Source organism: Mustela nivalis, assembly GCF_964662115.1.
Source record: "Mustela nivalis genome assembly, chromosome: 9".
NCBI classification, from domain to species: domain Eukaryota; kingdom Metazoa; phylum Chordata; class Mammalia; order Carnivora; family Mustelidae; genus Mustela; species Mustela nivalis.
Window position 1 is genome coordinate 103,595,289 of NC_139028.1, and position 19,988 is coordinate 103,615,276.

The 19,988-nt window shown below is 41.3% G+C and overlaps 1 long non-coding RNA gene across 1 annotated transcript in view; it reads left to right on the forward strand.

The window, feature by feature from the left end:
* The first annotated feature begins 285 nt into the window (after positions 1-285).
* LOC309873047 overlaps positions 286-19,988 on the forward strand; it is an 89,587-nt gene continuing 69,884 nt past the window's right edge. Inside the window, exon 1 of the long non-coding RNA XR_014316172.1 lies at positions 286-451. This is a non-coding gene — a long non-coding RNA (uncharacterized lncRNA). The remainder of the gene's footprint in view (positions 452-19,988) is intronic.

A 19,988-nucleotide genomic window follows, 5' to 3' on the forward strand; every position in this document is an offset into this window, starting at 1 on the left:
CAAAAACCTTTGCCCTCATGAAGCTTACATTCTGAGAGGGGAAACAGAACCAATAAGGTAAGTAAATAAAATCTTTAGTGTGTTAGGTGGTCAAAATAGAAAGAAAACAGCATTTCATGCTCTGATGCACCAAGTCGTAGCTTTCACAGGATCATAAGCAGGTACACACCTGTGCCAAGGAGAAAGCTTGCGCGGTGGCCAAGCATTGGTCACCTGCTGCGGGCGCGCTGCCCATGCTCTGGCCACGCGCTGGCCACAGGCTCACCATGCGCTGGAGCTTGTGGGGAGGAGGCTAGAGCCCGCTCAGAACACCTCGGTGCTCACTGGGCAGGCCGGCCACGGGAGAAGCAGGAACGAAGGCAGCAGAGGTGGTCGGTGAGCAGGGGGCGGCGCTCTGGTGGCGCAAACACAGAAGGAACCCAGGAGATGCCCAGGAGGTTGACAGGCATCGGTAAGAGGGGTTCCAGGAGAAGGTAGGCTGGAGGTTTCTGAACCGAGTCTCCAGTGGAATTTTGGCAGGAGGAGGTGGGGGTCGTTGGGGCGTGAAAGCACCGGCGTTACTTGGGGAACGTGTGTCCGTGTGTCCGTGTGTCCGTGTGTCCGGGAGGCCGGGAGATCGGGTGAGCGCGGGAGGGTGAGCGCACCTGGCGGCGCTGAGGCAGCCTGGAGGGTAAGAGCTCCGGGACTCTGGTTGCCTGAGGCTGTCTCACTGCCAAGACACTGCTCCAGGCGTGTGTGCGTGTGTGTGTGCGTGTGTGTGCGTGTGTGTGCACAGACGTAGACATTATACGTAAGTAACCACATGCATGGGACGCGTGACCGACTCAGTCTGTTAAGTGTCTGCCTTCTGCTCGGGTCATGATCCTGGGGTCCTGGGATAGAGTCCCACATCCGGCTCCCTGCTCTGCGGAGCCTCTGTCTGCCCCTCCCCCTGCTTGTGCACGCTCTCTCCCTTTCTGACAAATAAAAAAGTAAAATCTTAAAAAAAAAAAGTAACCCCATTCGCATACAGGCCCGTAACTTACCTCCACTATCTTCTCTGGATGGAAAGGGCGTGGTGGTCACACCGTGTCACATGGGCTAGAGGGAAGGGCCCCCTCAGATACCTGGCAGATTAATGGGACTGAAGTCCTGCCAATGCGAGTCAGAGGTAGAATTTACCGCACGGAAAGGGGCACACGCAGTCCTTGCAGTGGGAGACAGAGTTCCCCCATCCGACCCCCCTCCCCCCACACGGGGTCCACGGCCTAGTTCTCAGCCCTAGTTGGTACTGAGGGGGATTCTCCCAGCACCTTGTCTTGCCCATGAGGTGTGCTCTCTGTCTGTCCCTCACTCCCCATGCTCCTCATCTCTCCCAGCTATCTGGGGACTTACTGCTACACACCGGCCAGCTTGTCAAGTGCAACAAAACCATGGACAGTTCCAGCACGTTCCTGAGCTGTTTATTGACGAACACTATGTGAACGTGGGTCAGTTTTCCAGGCATGGTACCCCTGGTGTGTCCAGGTCTGCCCGAGGCTGTGGCTGTAATTACTTTTCTCATTAGGCAAAGAACACAGATCTGGAGTGTATTATAATTTAATTATTACTGGTTGAGGCTAGAAAGCATTTTGCCTTAAGAAAAGATGCTTCTGGGTGGATGTACGTGGAGCTAAAGAATCGTGCAGGTACCAGTTTGGAAGCCTGAGCTTTAGGTCTTCCCCTCCCCAAACGGACTGGAAATCACAGACCTTCTGCTTTTGATGTGCATCAGGTGGCAGAAAGCTGTTTGCCTGGAGTGTCAGGACTGGAGTGTCAGGACTGGAGTGTCAGGACTGGACTGTCTGGGGTTTGCTGAAAACACAGCCCTGGTGCCTGAGAGAGGCGGGTGTGGGTTGATGTCTTGTCAAACCTGAGGAAGTTTAAAGACTCAGGCCCCTAGGAGGGCATCTTCCCAAGGGTGTCTTGGCCATCACCAGTCAGACTGGGGAGTTTCTGGGCCTACCCTATGTTTCAGACTTGGCCACTCAGCAAAGAGGGGGCTTTAAGACAAGTTCTGTAAGAAAAGAGGTGACATTTCAACTTTTTACCTATATGAGTGTGGTTGTAATTTTGCTGCTGTGACACTCGGCACAGCACCTGGGATATATGAACTATCCAATACGTGGTAGCGATTCATTTATCAATCTAAATTTGTATTGGTCATCTACTGTGGGCTGGCAGTGGCCCTGGGTATAGACATTTGTGAACAAGACAGACATGGTCATTGCCCTTGTGGAATTTTAGGGCCTACTGGAGAAACAGGAAATTTAAAAGGGAATTAAAAGGAATTAAACCTACCTGCTGATACATTGTAGCTTGAATGAGAAAGGATCAGAGGGAGTGGCAGGGTGTGCCAAGGCCCTGAGGCAGGAGTGCATTCGGTGCTTTGAAAAGGGGTCACTGGAGACTGGTCTTCAGAGTATAACTAACAGGGTAGGTAAGAGCACAGTAAGAAGCCAGAGGAGTAGGTGGGCGATTGTGTACAGGACAGTGGTGGGCCAATACACTCCCCTCCCCTGTCTTTGACTCAGGATGAGGCCAGATGATTTGTGGATAGGGCGCAAGTGACAGTATTAGTGCCAAGCCTAGATCGTAAGACACTTCATTCAGTTTTGTTCACTCTCTTGTACTTCAACCATTGCTATGAAAAGAACTTCCCCTGGACAGCTGCTGCCCTGTAAACCTGAGCCCCAGAATGAATATGTGTGGAGCAGACAGAGCTACCCCAGCCAAGCCCAGCTGGGCTCCACCTGGGAGCAGAGACACCTGGTCCAACCCGGCCTCTGTTCACTGCTCCCTAGTTGACCTACACATCCATGAGAATGATTTACTGCATTCTCTATGACTTTGGGATCATTTATTATGTGGCATTTAAAAAGAGATTTTATTTATTTATTTGAGAGAGAGGGCAAGAGAGAGTATGGGGAGGAGCAGAGGGAGAAGGACAAGCAGACTCCATGCTGAGCTTGGAGTCCCACAGGGGGCTCGATCCCAGGACCCTGAGATCACAACCTGAGCTGAAATCAAGAGTCAGACGCTTAACCAACTGAGTCACCCAGGTGCCCCTATTATATAGCATTTTTGTGGCAATAACAAAACAGCTAGTAATGGGTGAAGCTGGGATTTGAGTCAACTTTAAGGCTTGGTTCTTAGTCATCTCTTTCAAGAATAGATGATTTCATTTAAAATAGTCAATTTTTTAAAGTTTTCATTTTAATTCCAGTTAGTTAACATACAGTGTTATGTTAGTTTCAGGTGTACAATATAGTGACCCCCTGCATCATCCTGGGCTCATCACAACCAGAGCGCTCCTTAACACCCGTCACCTTAAAACAGTCCATTTCTTAACCAGGCAATGATAAACGGAATTCGGATCTATCACACCAGAGAAAACAGAATTTGCCTATAGCTGTATCCTAGAAGCCTTCACTAAAGATTATGATACAGTTAGCCCTCCCAGACTTTCTGCTTAGAGATAACACTGGGTGGGGGAACGCATACATAGTCTTCATGCCTTGGTTCAGGCCAAAGCTGTCCCAAAATATTTCTGCGTACCCTTTTGGTTTGGGTGAGGCAGGAGGATGCAAGAAACCTTCATACTCTGTTTCTGACTTTTTAAGAAACCAGTCTAAAAGGCAAAAATGGTCTCACATATAAGTGTTTTCTGCTTCTAACACTTAGTTCCATAAAGATTATTCAGGTATAGCCAAGAAGCCGAGGTATCATTGGAAATAAACATCAGACAATCACCTGTGCTCTTCTGACATGTAAATTTTGAGAAAAGCAGTTTGTAGAACTGAAGTAGGGAATAATCCCATTTAAAAAGCAGATAAATGCATAGAAGAAAGACAACCCCAGAATATGTAATGGTGGGATTTATTATTATTATTATTATTAAGTGGATTTATTTTAATTTTTACTTGCCTAAATTTTATATTTTATTCCAGTGACTACTCAACTCATTCAAACCTAATATTGTTTTCTCCTTGATGAAAAAAATTAGCTATAACATATTTTAAGGTATACTTGTTAAGTTTTACAAAGTTCTCTAAAATGAGTGTGAGCCCAAGACTGTTTTCTGAGCATTCCAGCTGCTAGCAGTTTGTTAAAAAAGAATGTTAAGTTTTTGGAAGTTAGGTTCTGAGCTGTAAAGCTGTAGGAAAATAGGGACCTTCGGGCTCCTGGCTGAATGTTGGTCCCGGAGCGGGGAGGGTTGGTTGTCATCTGGTTGTCATCTAGAAGGAGGAGGCAGGTTTAGTCCCTGTTTTAAAAAGTTCTCACAGCCCATCCGTCCCTTCTGGGGGACATCTCCCTTTGGGACTGGACTTGAAGATCCCTGGGGCTTCTGAGGAAAAACACGAGACTCTAGACTTATGAGTTACATCCTATCCTATCCAAGTCACTTTCCTGAAGGCAAGGTAAATCCTTGGATCCAAAAGTTGAGAAACTTTGTCAGGGGAGCAATTTCGAAAGTGGCCACTAGATGGCGCCAGAGGATTGGGCCGAGGAAGCGACACTTGTTTAAACTGTTGGGAAGGCTACGGAGGAAAATAGGATTGGAAAAGGAACTAGAAGGCAGAGATAGGATGCCTAAAAATCAACAGGGTTGAGGTAGTGCCCTTGCCAGCACTCGATAGCTTTTTTCTTTATAATCTGGTATACAGTATGTTCTTGGTAAAAAATTTAGGAAATTTAGGGATGCCCGGGTGGCTTAGTTGGTTAAGCATCTGTCTTCAGCTCAGGTAATGATCCCAGGGTTCTGGATTCAAGTCCCACATTGGGCTCCTTACTCAGCGAGAGGCCTGCACCTCCCTCTGCCTGCTGCTTCCCATGCTTATGCTCTCTCTCCCTGACAGATAAAGAAATAAAATCTTTATTTAAAAAAATTTAGGAAATTCAGGTAAAAAAAAAAAAAAAGAGGGGAAAGGAAGTCCTGTGTGGTCTCCAACCAAGACAACCCCCAATGATCTTTGCTCTCTGGCACCCAGAGCGCCACACAGCCACACAGCCACACAGCCCAGAGGCACACAGCTTGACTGTGGCCTCCGGGGAGACTTTGAACCAGACTGTCCAGCTAAACCCCTCCTGGGTTCCTGATCCTCAGAAACTGCTTTAAGCTTTGGAATCCAATGAACAAGATTTGTGGCCTCGCTGACCACCTACTAGCTGTGATCCTGCAGACAAGCCACTTCCCTTCTTTGAGCATCTAGTTCTTTGTAAGAATAACAGCATTGGGGCGCCTGGGTGGTTCAGTGGGTTAAAGCCTCTAACTTCGGCTCAGGTCATGATCCCAGGGTCCTGAGATTGAGCCCCAGATCAGGCTCTCTGCCCAGCAGGGAGCCTGTTTCCTTTCCTCTCTCTCTGCCTGCCTCTTTGCCTACAGATCTCTGTCTGTCAGATAAATAAATAAAATCTTTAAAAAAAAAAAAAGAATAACAGCATTGATTCATAATGCTGTGTGATATGATAGCATTTACTCATAGCTTTAAATGAGATACTATGTGCAAAACTCAAGATTAACTGCTAGCTTCTTCTCTGTATAGACAGAGGCAGGAAGTTTCCCTAGAGTAGATGTCTTTGTTCTGAGAAGTTAATTGAGTACACTGCTTAGTAATGGAGATGTAGTAAGTGTGGGGACTTATTATTATGATGTTTTTCAAGAGGTGGAGTAAAAAGTGCTTCCCCTTGGTATGAACAATTTTCATACAGAGCAAGGGGCTTTCTGGGAAGAAAGAGCCCAAACCCCCAACTTTTGGTCTGTAAGATTGACAATTAAGGAAACCTATTTAGGTGGTTCATGGTAACGTTGACTATGCTCCATCAGCATAAATGAATATTAAAAGCCTCAAGAGGGAGCCCTCCATGAAGGAAAGAGGGACCAGTGTTGGTGATTATAGGTTCAGCACCAGGGTTTATGTGGGAAGCTTGATTTGGTGCAGCATGTGCCTGGGCCTGGAAACCCCTTTGGGTCCAGCCATACTGGACTGTTGTGTTTTGGGGAACAATAGCTGAGCGTGTGAGAGTGGACAAAGAGAACTATGACCTTGGGGCTCACATGTGGACTCTAACCATGGCGTGACAGTGGTCTAGACCTGGGCAGCAGACCCATATCAATCAGATTACACTGGTCCAATTACATGGCAATGACCAAAGAGGGTGCCTAGTCAGATGTTTAATTCCTCTCTTCCTCCGTGGTCTTTGGCAGCAGGAGTCCTTTGGGCTAGGATTCCTCAGAAGTTCTTGGACAATCTGAGATGGAGATGAGGTTCAGCATTATGTGGGAGATAGTGGACTTCTGTTAATAAGGCAGGTGTGCCTTGAACTATTAGTTGGGTAAATAAAAGATGTGATTTAATTTGTGTTTTTGAGATGGTGAAATAGATGTTTTGGGTAAACTAACTGCCGTTATAACAAACAAGGCCCAGCTCTCAGTGGCTTAATAGTCATGCCACAGTTTAATGTGGTTGGCACCATTTAAGGACCCAGGCTGGTACAGGTTCCATTTCCTTTAACCCAAACCTCTTAAGGTCATTCAGAGTGTCACCTTCTAGCTGGAAAATGAGGAAGAGAAAGTGGAAGACACTGTGTGGGGGGTTTCTATGGCCAAGTGTGGAAATGACATGTATCACTTTCACCTGCATTCCACTGACAGGGAAATAGCATTTAGCTGTTTACCAAGGAAGCAGAAAACTGCAGGTATCAGTGAGCACTGACGTTCTGGGCCATATTGGTCAATCCAGTGGATAAAGTGCACAGCACCGTGACTGGTACCTAGCAGGGATTCCACAAAGGGTGGTATTGTCCACCCTTCCAGAGACACATGCCTGGGGAAGGGGGAGATGGGAAAGAAATGACCTCTGTGCTTCTGCACTGGCATGGCAACCCAGCAACTTCTCAATGTCTTGTTTTGTGGATCTAACAGAGGTGCTGGGAGGTGTTGAGTCCTGGTTCGGGTGCACACTGTGGTTACGGAAGGAGCCTGGAACTGCAGGCTCTGGCTCATCAGCGTTCTCACAGCCTCCAGTCATGCCTTTAATTACTTACCTACAGCTCCTGGGGATCTCAAAGAGGTAAAAAAACACTCAGCTCTGAAAAACCCCCTGAGGGATGACATTAATTTTCTTCTTCGCAAACTTTTCCTCGCTCTTTGCCTCAGCTCCTTAGAGTATAATTATTTGCCAAAGGCATCATGTCATAAAGCTGGGCATGGGCCACAGAAAGCAGGGACTGATCATTGACTGCACAGAGTGGAGAACTAATTGGCTCTTTTTCTTCCCTTGATGATGATTGTAGCAGCAGCGAACGTTTTCTGCCAAATGCAGAGAGGCTGATATCTGTGTTGTAGAGAATCAATGGAAACAGCTGAGAATACATGGATTCAAACAAGTCGATATCATTTATACATGTATACTATCATGTTTGCACACTCTTGTTTGACCTGCTTTTTTTTTAGTTCATATATTTTTTCAATATCATACACAGGCTGCTGTAACAAATACCATCCTCAGTGGCTTAAACAACATGAGTTTAGTTTTCATAGTTCCAGAGGCGAGGCCAGAAGTACAAAATCAAGGTGCTGGTGGGTCTGGTTCCCTGGTGAGGGCTCTCTTCCTGCCTTGCAGAGCTGCCTTCTGCTGTGTCCTCACATGGTGCCAAGGGTATGTGAGGGGGACACAGTGTTCTCTCTCTCCTCCTCTTCTTAGAAACCTGCTAACCCCATCGAGAGGACCTGTATTGATAACAATACAGTGTTATCAACTATAGTCACCATGTTTTCCATCAGATTCTCCGACCTTATTCATCTTGTGGCTGAACCTTTGTTCCTTTTTCTCAGCCTGTCCCTAAGTCCCCAATGCCAGCTCTTGGCAACTACTTTTCTACTCTGTTTCCATGAGTTTGATTTAACTTTTTTTCTTTTAGATTCCACATATAAGTTATACCTTGCAGTATTTATTTGACTTTATTTCACATAATGCCTCAAGGTCTACACATGTTATTGCAAATAGCAGGATTCCCTTCCTTCTTATGACTGAGTAATATTTCATTGTGTATTTATATACCAAATTCAATTATTGATGATTATCAATCATCAATCAATTGATGATTATCTTCCTTATCCATTCAATTATTGATGGATACTTAGGTTATTTCTTTGTTGGGAGGCTTTTGATTACTGATTCAATCTCCTTACTAGTCATTAGTTCAGATTTTCTCTTTCATCATGATTCAGTCTTAGAAGGTTGTTTATTTCTAGGAATTGATCCATTACTTTTAGAGTGTCCAATTTGTTGGCATATAATTGTTCATAGTAGTCTCTGAAAACCCTTTGTATTTTTGTGGTATCATTTGTTATTTCTAATTTTTTGAGTCCTGTCTTTTTTTTCTTCGTAAGTCTTGCTAAAGGTTTGTCTATTACTTATTTCAGAAAACTACATCTTAGTTTCATTGATTTTTCCTATTTTTTAAAAATTAACATAATATATTATTTGCTTTAGGGGTACAGGTCTGTGAATCATCAGTCTTCCGCAATTCACAGCACTCACCATAACACATACCCTCCCCAATGTCCATCATCCAGCAACCCTATCCCTCCCCTCCCCACCTCCCAGCAACCTTCAGTTTGTTTCCTGAGATTCAGAGTCTCTTATGTGTCTCCCTCCCTGGTCCCATCTTGTTTCATTTTTTTTTTTCCTCCTTACCCACCATGACCTCCCACCCTGCCTTTCAAATTCCTCATATCAGAGAGATCATATGATAATTGTCTTTCTCTGATTGACTTATTTTGCTTAACATAATATCCTCTTGGGGCGCCTGGGTGGCTCAGTGGGTTAAAGCCTCTGCCTTTGGCTCAGGTCATGATCCTGGGGTCCTGGGATCAAGCCCCACATCGGGCTCTCTGCTCAGTGGGGAGCCTGCTTCCCTTCCTCTCTCTCTCTGCCTGCCTCTCTGCCTATTTGTGATCTCTGTCAAATAAATAAATAAAATCTTTTTAAAAAACCACATAATACACTCTAGTTCCATCCACATCATTGCAAATGGCAAGATTTCATTTTTTATGGCTGCATAGTATTCCAATGTGTGTGTGTGTGTGTGTGTGTGTGTGTGTGTGTGTGTGTGTGTACCGCATCTAATTTATCCATTCATATGTTGATGGACATCTAGGCTCTTTCCATAATTTGGCTATTGTGGATATTGCTGCTATAAACATACTGGTGTACATATTCCTTTGGATCACTATGTTTGTATCTTTAGGGTAAATACACAGTAGTGTGATTGCTGGGTCACAGGATAGCTCTGTTTTCAACTTTTTGAGGAACCTCCATGCTGTTTTCCAGAGTGACTGCACCAGCTTGCATTCCCACCAACAGTGAAGGAGGGCTCCACTTTCTCCACATTCTTTCCAACATCTGTCATTTCCTGACTTGTTAATTTTAGCCATTTTGATTGTTGTGAGGTGATACCTTCCTGTGGTTTTGATTTGTATTTCCCTGATGCCAAGTGATGTTGAGAACTTTTTCACGTGTCTGTTGACCATTTGGATGTCTTCTTTGCAGAAATGTCTGTTCATATCTTCTGCTCATTTCTTGATTGGATTATTTGTTCCTTAGGTGGTGAGTTTGATAAGGTCTTTATAGATTTTGGATACTAGCCCTTTAACTGATATGTCATTTGCAAATATCTTCTCCCATTCTTTTGGTTGTCTTTTGGTTTTGTTAACTGTTTCCTTTGCTGTGCAAAAGCTTTTGATCTTGATGAAGTCCCAAGAGTTCATTTTTGCCCTTGCTTTCCTTGCTTTTGGCAACATATCTAGGAAGAAGTTGCTGTGACTGAGGTCAAAGAGGTTTCTGCCTGTTTTTTCTCAAGGATTTTGATGGATTCTTTTTTAACACTGCGGTTTTTTATCCCTTTATGTGTGGTGTAAGGAAATGGTCCAGATTCATTCTTCTGCATCTGGCTGTCCAGTTTTCCCAATACCATTTGTTGAAGAGACTATCTTTTTTCCATTGGAGAGCCTTTCCTGCTTTGTCATAGATTAGTTAACCATAGTTAACCTTCAACAGTTGAAGGTCCATTTCTGGGATCTCTATTCTGTTCCATTGATCTTTGTGTCTGTTTTTGTGGCAGTACCGTACTGTCTTGATGATTACAGCATTGTAATAGAGCTTGAAGTCTGGAATTGTGATGCCACCAACTTTGGCTTTCTTTTTCAACATTCCTCTGGCTATTCGGGGTCTTTTCTGGTTCCATATAAATTTTAGGAGTATTTGTTCCATTTCTTTGAAAAAAGTAGATAGTATTTTGATAGGGATTGCATTAAATGTGTACATTGTTTTAGGTAACATGGACATTTTCACAATATTTGTTCTTCCACTCCATGAACATGAACATTTTTTCATTTCTTTGTGTCTTCCTCAGTTTCTTTCATAAGTACTTTATAGTTTTCTGAGTACAGATTATTTGCCTCTTTGACTAGGTTTATTCTCAAGGATCTTATGGTTTTGGGTACAATTGTAAATGGGATTGACTCCATAATTTATCTTTCTTCTGTTTTGCTGTTGGTGTATAGAAACGCAACTGATTTCTGTGCATTGATTTTCTATGCTGACGCTGAATTCCTGTATGAGTTCTAGTAGTTTTGGAGTTGAGTCTTTTGAGTTTTCCACATAAAGTATCATATCATCTGCAAAGAGTGAGAGTTTGACTTCTTTGCTGATTTGGATGTCTTTAATTTCATTTAGTTGTCTGATTCCTGAGGTTAGGACTTCTAGTACTATGGTGATAGTGGACATCTATGCCTTGTTTCTAACCTTAGGGGAAAAGCTCTCAGCCCCCCTCCCCCATTGAGAATGATATTCTCTATGGGTTTTTCATAGATGGATTTGATCATTTGATCCTGTATTTCTACACTGTGAAGAGTTTTAGTCAAGAAAGGTTGCTGTACTTTGTGAAGTGATTTTTCAGCACCTATTGAGAATATCATATGGTTCTTGTTCTTTCTTTTATTAATATATTGTATCACATTGATTGATTTGCAGATGTTGAACAAACCTTGCAGCCCAGGAATAAATCCCACTTGGTTGTGGTGAATAATCCTTTTAATGTACTGTTGGATCATATTGGCTAGCATTTTGGTGAGAATTTTTGCATCCATGTTCATCAAGGATATTTGTCTGTAATTCTCCTTTTTGATGGGGTCTTTGGCTTTGAGATCAAGGTAATGGTGACTTCATAAAATGAGTTTGGAAGTTTTCCTTCCATTTCTATTTTTTGGAACAGTTTCAGGAGAATATGTATTAATTCTTTAAATGTTTTGTAGAATTCCCCTAGGTATCCATCTGGCCCTGGGCTCTTGTTTCTTGGGGATTTTTGATGACTACTTCAATCTCTTTACTGGTTATGGGTCTGTTCAGGTTTTCTATTTCTTTCTGGCTCAGTTTGGTAGTTTATATGTCTCTAGGAAAGCACCCATATCTTCCAGATTGTTAAATTTGCAGGTGTATAGTTTTTCATAATATGTTCTTATAATTATATTTTATTGGTGTTGGTTGTGATCTCTCCTCTTTCATTCATGATTTTATTTATTTGGGTCCTTTCTCTTTTCTTTTTGATAAGTCTGGCCAGGGGTTTATCAATCTTATTAATTCTTTCAAAGAACCAGCTCCTAGTTTCATTGATTTGTCCTATTGTTTTTTTTTTGGTTTCTATTTCATTGATTTATGCACTGATCTTTATTATTTCTCTTCTCCTGCTAGGTGTAGGTTTTATTTGCTGTTCTTTCTCCAGTTCCTTTAGGTATAGGGTTAGGTTGCATACTTGAAACTTGTCTTATTACTTGAGAAAGGCTTATATTTCTATATACTTTCCTCCCAGTATTGCCTTTGCTGTGTCTCAAAGATTTTGAACAGTTGTGTTTTCATTTTCATTTTCATCTGTTTCCATGAGTTTTTAAAAATCCTTCTTTAATTTCCTTGTTGATCCATTCATTCTTTAGTAGGATGCTTTTTGGTCTCCACAGATTTGAGTTCTTTCCAACTTTCCTCTTGTAGTTGAGTTCTAGTTTCAAAGAATTGTGGTCTGAAAATATTTAGGGAATGATCCCAATCTTTTGGTACCATTTGAGACCTGATTTGTGGCTCAGGATGTGATCTGTTCTGGAGAATGTTCCATGTGTACTCGAGAAGAATGTGTATTCTGTTGCTTTGGGATGGAGTATTCTGAATATAGCTGGAATGTCCATCTGGTCCAGTGTGTCATTTAAAGCCTTTATTTCCTTGTTGATCTTTTGTTTAGATGATATGTCCATTTCAGTGAGGAGCATGTTAAAGTCCCCTACTATTATTGTATTTTTGTTGATGTGTTTCTTTGATTTTGTTATTAATTGGTTTATATAATTGGCTGCTCCCATGTTAGGGGCATAGATATTTAAAATTTTTAGATCTTCTTGTTGGATAGACCCTTTAAGTATGATATAGTGTCCTTCCTCATCTCTTATTATCGTCTTTGGCTTAAAATCTAATTTGTCTGATGTAAGGATTGCCACCCCAGCTTTCTTTTGATGTCCATTAACATGATAATTTTTTTTCACCCCTTACTTTAAATCTGGAGGTGTCTTTGGGTCTGTAATGAGTTTCTTGCAGACAGCATGGTGATGGGTCTTTTTTTTTTTTTTTAAATCCATTCTGGTACCCTGTGTCTTTTGATTGGGGCATTTATCCCATTTACATTCAGGTTAACTATTGAAAAATATAAATTTAGTGCCATTGTACTGTCTGTAAAGTGACTGTTACTGTATATTGTCTCTGTTCCTTCTGGTCTATGTTACTTTTAGGCTGCCTCTTTGCTTAGAGGACCCCTTTCAATATTTCCTGTAGGGTTGGTTTGGTGTATTCAAATTCTTTAAGTTTTTGTCTTGGAAGCTCTTTACCTCTCTATTTTCAGTGACAGCCTAGCTGGGTATAGTATTCTTGGCTGCATACTTTTCTCATTTATTGCTCTAAATATATCTTATCTCTTGAATTCTCCTTTCGTGGTCTGGTAGTTGTTTATCTCTTTTTCTCAGCTTCTTATCATCCATCATTTGATCTCCTATATCACTAATTCTCTCTTCTTCCTCCTTTGTCCTAGCAGTAAGAGCCTTCATTTTTGATGGCACCTCATTAATAGCTTTTTTAAAATTTCAACTTGATTATATTTTAGTTCTTTTATTTCTCCAGAAAGGGATTCTCTAGTATCTTCCATGCTTTTTTCCAAGCCCATCTAGCACCTTGATAATCATCATTCTGAACTCTAGTTCTGACATCTTACTAATGTCCATATTGATTAAGTCCCTAGCTGTCAGTACTGCCTCCTCTTCTTTTTTTGAGTTTTTTCTGCCTTGTCATTTTATCCAGATAAGAATAGATGAATGAGAGAATAAAATACTAAAAAGGTAGCAGACCCCCCAAAATATACACTAACCAAATTGGAAGAGACCCAAAACTGGGGGGAGAAGAAAGGAGAGAAAAAAAAATCTCTCTCTGTGTGTTGAGAGTATATACATATACATATATATTAATTAGACTGGTGAATCGATCAGGGTCACACACTTGATTTTGGTGTATTTGGTCTGTTAGAAAAAACTGCCTCCCAGGAATTTAAAGAATGGAAAACATATATATACAAAAATAAGGGTAAACATGATGAAAGGATGGAATATGAATGTAAAGATGAAAATTAAAAAAGATTCTAAAAAAGGAATTGATAAGAAGTTGGTTGAAAAAAGAAAAAAAAGGAAACAATGTAATCAAGTTGGAGACTAGAACAAAGCCATGTGCTAGATTTAGGGTATATTTTGATCTGTTAGAAGAAACTGTATCCCAAAATTTTAAAGAAAGAAAAACCTATATGTATACAAAAATAAGGTTAAATACAATGAAGGGATAGAATATGACTATTACAATGAAAATTAAAAAAAGATTCTTGAAAAAGTATTGATAAGATAAAATGGTTAAAAAAGTTAAAATAGGAAAGAGGAAAAATTTAAAAAATAGAATAAGAAAAAAATAAAATTAAAAAATTTAACTTTGAAAGACTAAAGAATCATGGGAAAAAAACCCATGAATTCTGTGCTGTATTCCCATAGCTCTGAAGTTTTGCAGTTCTCATTGACTGGTGAACTTGGTCTTGGCTGGATTTTCTTGTTCATCTTCTGGGGGAGGGGCCTGTTGCAGTGATTCTCAAATGTCTTTGCCCGAGGTGGAATTATACTGTCCTTGCCAGGGGCCAGGCTAAATAATCTGCTCAGTTTTGCTCTCAGAAGCTTTTGTTCCCTGAATGCATTCTGTACAGCTTTGGAGGATGGGAATGAAAATGGTGGCTTCCCAATATCCAGCTCTGTGGGAGCTGAGAGATCAGGGCCCAACTCCTCAGTGCACCCTCAGAGAAAAGCGGTCAATCACTCCTGTCATCCTGGTCTCTGGTTGTGTTCTGTGCTAACCTCGCCTGTGACCCAGTGTTTCTATCTTTGGAGCACAGCCTCATCTGGAGTCTCTAAACCCAGCAGATTCCTACAGCACACTCCTGTGCTACTCCTCCTGGAGGAGGAAGGAGGGGGTCTTCCTGGATATGCCACTTGTGGGGTCCCTGCTTGAAGAGCAGTGGTCTGACTATGCCTTGAATCATGGTTTAAGGTAACCCTGAGCTGAGAGCCCACCCCTCATCTCTGTCTCTGCATCTGGCTTCCCTGCTCTGATACATGGGAGCTCTGCTACACTCAGACACCCCTGGTCTTTCTGTGACCCTGTGGGTCCTGAGACCACCCTGTCCCTGTAAGGGCTTCAGCCCCTGGAGCATCATCCCTCAGTGGAGCAGACTTCTAAAAGTTCTGATTTTGTGCTCTGCAGCACTACTGCTTGCCAGGAGCTGGCCTCCCGCCATGGTCTATCTTCCCATATGTTGCTTCAGATTCACTTCTTTACATGTCCTACTTCTAGAAAGCGGTCACTTTTCTGTTTCTAGAATTGCTGCTCTTCAATCTCCTGTTGAGTTTGTAGGTGTTGAGAATGGTTTGAGAACTATCTATTTGAGCACCTGAGACCTGATGATATTTAGGTTTCCTACTCCTCTGCCATGTTGCTCCTCCACCCTTTCCTATTATTATTATTATTTTTAAATTTTTTATTTTTTATAAACATATATTTTTATCCCCAGGGGTACAGGTCTGTGTATCACCAGGTTTACACACTTCACAGCACTCACCAAAGCACATACCCTCCCCAATGTCCATAATCCCACCCCCTTCTCCCAAACCCCCTCCCCCCAGCAACCCTCAGTTTGTTTTGTGAGATTAAGAGTCACTTATGGTTTGTCTCCCTCCCAATCCCATCTTCTTTCATTTATTCTTCTCCTACCCACTTAAGCCCCCATGTTGCATCACCACTTCCTCATATCAGGGAGATCATATGATAGTTGTCTTTCTCTGCTTGACTTATTTCACTAAGCATGATACGCTCTAGTTCCATCCATGTTGTCGCAAATGGCAAGATTTCATTTCTTTTGATGGCTGCATAGTATTCCATTGTGTATATATACCACATCTTCTTGATCCATTCATCTGTTGATGGACATCTAGGTTCTTTCCATAGTTTGGCTATTGTGGACATTGCTGCTATAAACATTCAGGTGCACGTGCCCCTTTGGATCACTACGTTTGTATCTTTAGGGTAAATACCCAATAGTGCAATTGCTGGGTCATAGGGCAGTTCTATTTTCAACATTTTGAGGAACCTCCATGCTGTTTTCCAGAGTGGCTGCACCAGCTTGCATTCCCACCAACAGTGTAGGAGGGTTCCCCTTTCTCCACATCCTCGCCAGCATCTGTCATTTCCTGACTTGTTGATTTTAGCCATTCTGACTGGTGTGAGGTGATATCTCCTTGTGGTTTTGATTTGTATTTCCCTGATGCCGAGTGATATGGAGCACTTTTTCATGTGTCTATTGGCCATCTGGATGTCTTCTTTGCAGAAATGTCTGTTCATGTCCTCTGCCCATTTCTTGATTGGATTATTTGTTCTTTGGGTGTTGAGTTTGCTAAGTTCTTTATAGATTCTGGACACTAGTCCTTTATCTGATATGTAAAAAAAAAAAATTACCAGAAGGCAAGAAAAAAACCAAAAAATGAAAAAAAAATTAAATTAACTGCAAGACTAAAAAAAATCACAGGGAAAAAGCCATGAGTTCCGTGCTTGGCTTTCTCCTCCTCTGGAATTCTGCTGCTCTCCTTGGTATTGAAACCGCACTCCTTGGTAGGTGAACTTGGTCTCAGCTGGATTTCTTGTTGATCTTCTGGGGGAGGGGCCTGTTGTAGTGATTCTCAAGTGTCTTTGCCCCAGGCGGAATTGCACCGCCCTTACCATGGGCCGGGGTGAGTAATCCGCTTGGGTTTGCTTTCAGGAGCTTTTGTTCCCTGAGCGCTTTCCATAGAGTTCTGGAGGACGGGAATACAAATGGCGGCCTCCTGGTCTCCGGCCCAGAGGAGCCGAGAGCCCAGGGCCCCACTCCTCAGTGTGCCCTCAGAGAACAGCGCCCAGTTACTCCCGTCTGCCTGACCTCCAGCCAGGCTCCGAGCTCACCGAGCCTGCGACCAGTTCAAGGTAACCCCGAGCTGTGAGCTTACTGTCAGCTCTGTCTCTGTAGCCGGCTTTCCCGTTCCAATACCCGCAAGCTCTGCGACACTCAGACACCCCCGATCCTTCTGTGACCCTGCGGGACCTGAGGCCATGCTGACCTCGCGTGGGCTTCGCCCCTGTTTAGCCTCTGGAGCAATGTCCCTCAGCGGAACAGACTTTTAAAAGTCCTGATTTTGTGCGCGGTTCCTCTGCGGCTTGCCGGGAGCCGGCCCCTCCCCCCGGGGTCTATCTTCCTGTCACTTTGGATTCACTTCTCTGCCGGTCCTACCTTTCAGAAAGTGGTTGTTTTTCTGTTTCCAGAATTGCTGTTCTTCTTCTCTTCGATCTGCCGATGGTTTTTCAGGTGTTTGCAATCTTTAGATAAGCTATCTAGCTGATCTCCGGCTAGCTGAAGTAGTCTCAGCCTGCTACTTCTCCGCCATCTTGACTCCCCTTTTCCTATTATTTTTTAAAGCATCTATTTCGCTTGTTTCTGCTCTGATCTTAATTACTTCCTTCTTTCTACTAATTTTGGATGTTGTTTGTTCTTTTTCTAGTTTTCTGAGGTATAAAGTTAGGTTGTTTATTTGAGATCATTCTGTTTTCTTAAGGTAGGTATTTATCACTATGAGTTCTCTTAGAAGTGCATTTGCTACATCATATACATTTTGGTATGTTGTGTTTCTGTTTCTGTTTTGTAGTCTCAAAGATATTTTTAAAATTTCTCTTTTAATTTCTTCTTTGAGCCATTAGCTATTCAGTAGCATATTGTTTAATCTCCATATATTTGTGAATTTTTCAGTTCTCATAATTGATTTCTAGTTTCATACCATTGTGGTCAAGAGAGGTGCTTGATATGATTTCAGTCTTCTCAAATATATTAAGGCTTGTTTCATGGTCTCACATATGATCTGTCCTAGGGAATATTCCATGTTTCCATGAGAAGAATGTGTATTCTTTTGCTGTTGGGTGGAATGTTCTGCAAATGTGTTATGTCATGGTGGTCTAACATGTAGTTTAACTCCAGTGTTTTCTAATTGATTTTATGTCTGGATGATCTTCCATTTATAAAAGTGGGGTATTGAAATCCCCTACTATTATTTTATTATTATTTCTCCCTTCAGGTCTTTTAATATTTGCTTTATATATTTAGATCCTTCTACTTACAAATGTATCTTCTTTATCATTGTATACTGACCTTCTTTGTTTTTTATTAAAGTCTTTGTTTTAAAGTCTATTTTATTTATATAACTATAGCTATCCCTGCTTTCTTTTGGTTTCTGTTTGCATGGAATATTTTTTCCATCCATTCCCTTTAGGTCTGTGTAGTGACTAACATAACACACTAATTTTTTTTTTTTAAAAGCTGAAGGGAGAATTTTGTAAACAATTTATAAAGTTGGGTCTTATTTTTTAATACATTCAGCCACTCTATGCCTTTGATTGGATAACTTAGTCCATTTATGTTTAGAGTAGTTATTGGTAGGTATGGACTAACTATTGCCATTTTGTTCATTGTTTCCTGGCTCTTTGTAATTCTTTTTTCCTTTCTTCTTGTGTTGCTCCTTTTTTGTGATGATTTTCTATAATGGTGTTCTTAGATTCCTTTCTCTTTATCTTTTGTGTATTCATTACAAGTTTTTATTTTGTGGTTATCATGAAGTTTACATAAAACATCTTGTATTAATAATAGTCTATTTTAAGCTCATACCAACTTAAGTTCAAATATATATTAAAGCTCTACATTTTTAATCCTCACCCATTTTATATTTTTGATGTCACAATTTACGTCTTTTTATCTTGTGGATCCATTAACGAATTTTAGTAGTTATAATTATTTTTAGTACTTTTGTCTTTTAACCTTCATATTAGAGTTATAAGAGATTTACCTATCACCGTTACAACACTGGAATATTCTGAATTTAACTGTATTTTACCTTTGCCGGTTAGATTTATACCTTCCTATGCTTTCATGTTATTAATTAGTGTTCTTTCAATTTAGCTTAAAGAGCTCCATTTAACATTTCTTTTTTTTTTTTAAGATTTTATTTATTTGTCAGAGACAGAGGGAGAGAGAGCGAGCGAGTGAGCACAGGCAGACAGAGAGGCAGGCAGAGTCAGAGGGAGAAGCAGGCTCCCCGCGGAGCAAGGAGCCCGATGTGGGACTCGATCCCAGGATGCTGGGATCATGACCTGAGCCGAAGGCAGCTGCTCAACCAACTGAGCCACCCAGGCGTCCCAGCATTTTTTTTTTTTCCTTTCAGCACTTTGAATATATCATGCATTCCCTTCTGGACTGCATAGTTTCTGTGAAAAATATGCTAATCACCTAATGAGGGTTCCTTAATATGCAACATGATATTTTTTTCTTGCTGCTTTAAAGATTCTTTAACTTATGAAAACTTAATTATAAAGTGTCTCAGTGTGGGTCTCTTTGGAGTCATCTTATTTGGAACTGTCTGAATTTACTCAGTCTGGATGTCTATTTCCTCCCTTAGGTTAGGGAAGTTTTCATTATTTCTTTGAATAAGCACTCTGTCTCTTTATTTCTCTCTTTTTCTTCTGCGAACCCTGTAATGAGAATATTGGTCTCTTTAGTGATATCCTGTAAGTCCCTTATGCTATATTCTCTCTTTTTTATTCTTTTTTCTTTTTACTCCTGTTTGAATGAATCCCACTGCCCTATCTTTGAGTTCACTGATTCTTTGTTTTACTTGATGTGGTCTCGTATTAACCTCTATTGAATTTTTTAGTTCAGTTTCTGCATTCTTTAGCTCTGAGTTCTCTTTGGTACTTTCTTATATTTTTTTTGAAAATCTCACTTTGTTCATGCATTGTTCTCCTAACCTTGGTGATCATATTTATGAACATTATTCTAAACTCTTTTATTTATTTATTTATTTATTTATTTATTTTTTATATTCTGAATTCTTTATCAGATAAATCACTTAAATCCATTCATTATGACCAGTTTCGGGAGTTTTATCTTGCTTTTTTGATTGGAACACATTCCTCTATTTCTCTGTTTTTCTTGACTCTCTGTTGGTTTTTGTGCATTAGATAAAACCATCACCTCTCCTAGACTTTTTAAAAGATTATTTATTTATTTATTTACTTAAATGTTTACTTATATTATTATGTTCAATTAGCTCACATGTAGTATATCGTTAGTTTTTGATGTAGTCACCTCTCCTAGTCTTTTTTTTTTTTAAAGATTTTATTTATTTGACAGAGAGAGATCACAAGTAGGCACAGAGAGAGAGAGAGAGAGAGAGAGAGAGGAGGAAGCAGGCTCCATGCCGAGCAAAGAGCCCGATAGGG